The sequence below is a fragment of the Antennarius striatus genome, chromosome 17 (assembly GCF_040054535.1).
Source record: "Antennarius striatus isolate MH-2024 chromosome 17, ASM4005453v1, whole genome shotgun sequence".
NCBI lineage: Eukaryota > Metazoa > Chordata > Actinopteri > Lophiiformes > Antennariidae > Antennarius > Antennarius striatus.
The window spans coordinates 15,906,910-15,913,770 of record NC_090792.1 but is presented as its reverse complement, the minus strand read 5'-3'; positions in this window follow the sequence as shown (position 1 = coordinate 15,913,770).

Sequence of the window (6,861 nt, the reverse complement as noted above, 5' to 3'; positions counted from 1 at the left end):
GTCGTAACAGGAGTGGGTCATTCTTTAAAAGCCTGCAGATAACATAGACCTACAGTCATTCAGCATGGAACTAGCTTTTAAGCTTTTAATGGTCTTCATGACAGTGATGTTTATTCTTGGAAATGGTCCGTTAAATTCGAACAATTGTGATGAAAATACAGAGATTTAACAAAAGTGACCAGAACAAACTCACATGCATATTCTATTCATTCACATTCTCCTAATTTAAAAAAAAATTCCATTCAATAAAGGCTATTCTATTCTACATTCCATGCAGTAATGGTGGAGGAAGGGGTGTTTGCTATGTTCATCCAGACTTTTCACGGCCTCTGGCTCTGTGACCTCTACAGTCAGGCAAGCATCACCGATCCCAATCACCCCTAACTCTGTTCCACACCAACACCAACAGACATTCTAATCCCACTGTGACAACCCTCAAAACCTGATCGGAGATGTTGGACAAGGGTGATTTATGAGTCAGGAACAACCAGTCACCTGTGGTGGGACAGACAATAACCTGCTGACTGAAAGCTGCAGTTGAGGTTTCACCAAAACACCTCAATTCCTGCTAATGGACCTTGGATGCACAGAGGAAGTAACAATCACCCCCCTCAGAGTGCAGCTAATCACCCGTTATTTAGGAAACAATAGGTGATGGACTTGGGGAAAGGTTTTCCAAGGTGTCCTTTGTTAGTACACACTGCAGTAACAACCGCTTGCTCAGCTTTTCTCTGGCACATTTTAACCTTGACAGCCAGACAACACACAATATTAATATATGGCAGCTATTTAAAGTCACAACCTCTAGTAGTTGCGTGCTATTTCCATTCCAGTGCTCAATACATATTTACCACGAGAAGTACTCAGACCTTGCACCACTGTTGTTATCGATACCAATGTGGATCCAATTGAATGCAGTGTCAGATTATTATGAAGTAATCCTGTTTGGATATTTTAATTTTCAGTGGCCTTATGAACAAAGACACAAACACAGGATCTCAAGAATGCTCATTGCTGAGGGTGATTGTGACAAGGAATCACATACATAAAAGAAAATTTGTTGTTACACATAAAGGAAGACAAATTTTATGACACATAATTTTGACCATTGTGAGGCACACTCAGTCGTTGATGTCTGGCTAATCAGAGTAAAGCTGAACGAGAACCGACAGAGTAGATCAATGATTGTTTACAACTGTGATAAAAAATTCCATTAGGGATCTCAATAGTCTAATCTTAGTGGTCACTGGGGCGACACATGGACAAAACACATATAAATTTAGCGTCACATAGCACCAGGAATTTCTTTCAGTCCCTGAAATTTAGCATGTACACCCATATACAGCTGCTGTATGTGCAGTGTTCCTGTAACATATATTTAATAGTCAACAAGTTTGCAAGACAAATCATGTTTTATGGTTTTTTTTAATGGCAATTTTACTGTTTGCCCTCCTTAATGTGCACATCCAGCTCGGCCATATCTTCTGGTTGTTCCTTGTTCCACCTCTTTCAACGTCACCATATGAAAATGGATGCAACTGAAACATTCTGTGATGAAGCTTTACGTGTGAATGCTGCTGCCTGAATGGTTATCCCACTGACCAGGACCTATTTTGTGAGGGATGTGGCGTCTCCTTATCATCTGACAAAGTGCCAGCTGTCTATGTGAATGTATGGAGATAAAGCCAGGTGTGACAAGTGACGCTGTTGACTCACATGGACAGCCTCGTATTGTAATATCTGCCATGTGGCTATCATATCATAACAAATCACAATCCCTCTGCATACATGTAGAAATGCATGCTGGTTCATTAAAGCTGCAGTAGTAGTCTATAGGATGATAGGTGATGTTAATACACCCATCATCTACCACTACTAATGTGGATTGTAGATTTGTTCTATATAATGTGGTTTGATTCAAGAACAAGGACTTATATGTCTTCTGCACATGTACCCCAATGTTTCATATCAAATACCTCTATTTATATACATAAATAAAATCTTAGACAGTTTTTACACATTTATCTGCTGTTTTATACAAATGTATCTCTGCTAATGTGACGCTAAGACCCCGTTAGTCCCTTTTCAGGCACTGAAACTATATGCCTACAACAGTAAAGGTGTGTTTTCACAGTAAAGTGAAGAATTAAAATTAATCCAATTAAATGTTTCAGGATTTTGGTCAAAATAACTGTTTGCACATTGCTGTAGGCCCACTCTCACTTAGTAAGTAAGGCTGTATGGTGCACTCTTTAACCGCTTTGACTCATGAATATTATGTCGTAAGAAAGTTCCTTGTGAAATAAAGAAAATCAGATCCCAGGATTAAAGAATATAAAAAGGTCCTAGCTCTATTTGACTTTCTTTTTTAGTTTATACAGTCCACATGTTGGTTAAGCCATAGGGCCACTGGTGCTGAATATATTTCAATATGCTCTATCTATGCATCTATAAATAAAGCACTATCTTCAAGGTGTTTTGTCAGAGACCATATTGTGATGCTACGTTCTCCATCTGACTGACCTGTACTGAAGCATCGGCTTACATAAGCACACTGAATGAAGCCAGTGTAGTATTACCATTGTGTATTCTTTTCACTGTACCATCTGGAGACTCGCCCCAACCCCCTCCATTACTCTCTCACTTTCCTTCTTTGTTTATATTTTCCATTCCTCCTTCAGCGTCCATCCTCCGCTGAGAGGGGCACAGAGATGAGTTGGTGACTGTGTAGATGTGACAATGACTTCAGTGTTAAGTTTTTTTATGTCAGCCACACAGAAGCAATTGTCTCTGCTAAATAATGCAGAAAAGAAAAGGCTGGCAGTGAAACACATTTGACTAACAATGACAGCAAACAATGTTTAGATCTAGGGGGAACATTCTAAGGGAATTAGTGGCATTTGTAACCAAAAGCTTCACCACAACAGTTTTGTATGTGTAATAATTGGTCAATATAACAAGCTGCCTTAGTTATGGAAGTTCTGCTTTATTATTTCTGCTGCCACAAAGAAATTAATGGATTCTTTTGCAGCATCCCGAGGCACAGTAATTCAGATCAATGCACTTATCTACTTGTTTCAATCTTGGCTGGTCCATGCTGTACCTACCTTCAACTATCTTCAAGGCATTACAAATATTACATCCAGAAGAAGTGCTTTAATCTGGATTGTGGACTTTTCTCTATAATACATTGTTTTTGTCTAAGTACTCTCCCTTCTTCCCTTGATATTCCCGAAGGGCGTGGAATTGAATCAAGGATCTCATGAGTTGACTAACCATCTGCTGATGACCTGAGAAAGGATCAAAATTCAAACTCATTAAGAAAAGACTTCAGCACAAAAAAAAATCCTGACCTTCAGTATCAGAGTGACAGTACAGTTTGATCTGCTGTTCAAAGCTTCCATCTCTCTTGACCTGACATCTTACAGTGAGATCGGTATGCGCATACCAAACCTTACATAACAGAGCAGCAGATGACCGAAACATCTGCTGCACTTTGATCAAGTGCATGACTTTGTACGTGTCACGTGCAATAGAAACACATGGTTGTAATCAGGTTTAAACTGCAGCAATTTTTAAAGCATTCTTTAGTATGAAAAAATATTAAAAAGACCATCAAGTTCAATTATCATGTGAATATAATTTGTGGAGTGTTATGGCAAAATTACTTTCTCAGTAAATTCTGGGAAAGCATTACCTCCAAAAACACCGAGACATTGTCCAAATATAATAATTGTTACCATGCAAGTCATATTTGAGCAAAATAGACAGTCATATTGCTCAATGATTGCGAGCAGAATGTGCAACTGCTTTACTTGAGTGAGTCCATCAACAGTCACATACACTAAGGCATATGGTCAATGCTTTGACAGTATTTTTTTTTTTAAATACAGTTCCAAAAATGTTTTGCATACTCAGAAACTTAACCTGACTTCCCGTCTGCATCATGGCGACTAGATAATGATCAAATTATCAATATTGGCTGAACTGTTCTTTAATGCTGCCAATATTTTCCATCAGAACAGCTTGTTTTAACCTCAAATACAATCACTTCTTCAATTTTCCAAAGTACACATTCTCTCTGGCTCTTTTTTTTCTTACAATTTCCCTCTATGGGGTAATGAAAATGTTTTCTTTGCAATTTATCTGACTGTTTGGTAGTTTGTTGAAAAGCATCTCAAAAGGTTCTTAGAACAATGGTACAGTATATTTTAAAAAAGCAGCCTTGAGAACTGGGAAGGGAGATTTATCTCCAGATTTTGAGTTGGATCCAGATCAATGTGCTGATCCAAGAGGTTTTTTTTGGGGGGGTGGGGTCACTGCTGGGGAGGAATACACACTTGGGTTACCCTAACAGTGTATTTATTTGTTAGGGTGTTCGTTTTTTTGTTAGCAGGATTATGTAAAAGCTATTCTATGGCTCTGTGGAACGGATCAGGAATAGAGACAGAAAGAACCATTGTAATCTGGTGTGAATCCAGATAATGAATTAGTTTAAAAAAATGTTTATAATATTCCCAGATATCGCTAGAGTAGTTACAAGTGACCTCACACAAAATGATAAGAGACCTCAAAGACGTGGTGAGTAGTTCCTACAGCATTTACACAGCCAGTTAAGGTCATTCTGACATCTCACTGGGATGGCCACAGGTTTTGTCTTCGTTGGTGAAGACCCTTAGGAAAACCCTCTACTTCCTGAAGGCATTACATATTTCAAATTGCCTGTGAATGCTTTCGGATCTACCAGAAGAAACTGGTGAGAGGGACATCTGTATTATCCTCCTTAGTCTATTTTAACAATGCAGCATCTACCGGGAGAGGCTGAAAATGCTTGTCCTCTCTCTGAGGATCCACATTTGACTACATACTCTAGTGTGACCATTCATAGAAAAATTAGATTTTGACTTTTTAGAACTTGACCCACAGATATAATGTAGGTAAAGCTTAATATCATAAGGTTTAATGAGTATTTTGTCAGAAATATCATTTTCTGCTCTGCCTTGCACGTTGTAGTTGGAGAAGCTGCTTGTTTCTCAAGAAGTTAAGAGAAAGCTAATGAGTGGATTGTCCTGAAGTCTGATGGGAGGTGGGCTGCTCATCTTTTCCCTGGGGAGACAGAAACACAAGGGGAGTGTTATTTCAATTAGTCACAACATAAAAGCCCAACCTGCTCCCTGCTGCACTTCCAGTATGACCTGAAACAGCTAATCAAATCAAGATAGAAGCACTCTGAGGTTTAAGAGGTAGGAGGAGGAGCAGGCTGGATGTGCTGGAGAGCAAGGCAGGTGTCTTGTTTGGAGGATGAGGGGGGGTGTCCTGCCTTCTATATGGATTGTGTGAAGTAAAGATTTTGTCTTTCCTCTGCTTCAAACAACAGAAATGTGATCACCATGGTGTCTGATCCTGAATTTGTGTTTTTTTCTTCTTCTTCTTTTCTTTGAGATAACGGTGTCTGGGTAGCTTTCTTGTTTATGGGTCTTTTTCTGATGTCACTTCAAAGCAGGCTGGGCCAGAGGGGGTTCAGCATGGCTTTGACCAGACACACTTCCGTGCCCCTTTTCATGTTTGGCACTTCATTTCTCTTTCTGACAAGCAGTAGGAGCGGAGTCTGGGCCCCTGAGAACTAATTATAGGTCACCATGTCAACTAAGAGAGGCTCTCTCCACTTTTAAAGATATGACTGACATCATGAAGGGGGCGGACAACTATGTGGGAGAACACAAGGCTCTACTATATGAGTAATGTATCTTTTACTTGTGGAAGTGAAGCATGGATGTCTTAAATCTTTCATATGCAGAATATAAATTGTATTTGTCCATATTCAACAGCTGTGTGTGTTAACTCAGAGGCTGCATCTTTTAAAGTACACAATGTCCAAAGGTGTGGCTTTCACAGGCAGCCCAGGGCCCTGAGTGCTGTTAAATGAAATGGTCTGGTCGATAGAGAAATTCCTGTTTATGTCACCATTCTTGTCCTTTTATGAAAAAGTGCCTCTCTTCTCACCTAGAAACATTTATTGTTGCAGTCAAAGTTACTGAATTGAAAGCAGTAGAATTTGTAGAAGCTGTGATGCAGCAGTGGTAGTAGAAGAGCTGTTGAAGCTACAACCAAAGTTCTATCAAAAGCTCTGTTCGTTTATTGGTTTTAAAATTTGTTGCAATGATAATCGTTGTTATCGTTCTAGTTGGAGTGAGAAAGAGAACAGGAAAAGGAGGAAAAGAAATGGAGCCAGAAATATTCTTTTTAGTACAAGAAGTTGTGATGCTTCACATTCATTTCTCACATGAGGGGAATCAGAATAGTGGTGCATGTCATTTTTTGGGGGGAAAAAATTCACATCACAGGGGCACAATGAATTTTGGGACCACCAAGTGAAGGATCTGATGTGTTCATCCTTTTCATCCTTGGAAGAAGAGCAAAGCATTTTTTTGGCTGCCTTTGAAGGAGCCTTTGAGATGAAATGACCTTCATGCAACGCTGTGAGGCACAAAAATCCAGTCCCAAAATCCAGACACACATATTATCTTCTTGCCTTTTTACTTTCGTGTTTTCTCAAATAATGACACTTTGGTTCATGTTTCAATGAAAAATATTAAAATAAAGTGTTCTTTTATGGCTTGTTTATTCCAGATTACAGCATACCTATCCTTTAATAGCGGACATTATGTCTTATTATTTTCCAAACATATATAACTTATTATTTTAACTTCTAAGTTCATGGTCATTTAACGTTAGAGTCCGTTATGATATACGATATAATTGAGTAGTTATGGTCTTTGCACTACTTAAACTCTTGTCAGATGATTTATTAGACCCTTAGACCTCTCATAACAATGCCGGTGACAAAATAAAAGAATATGT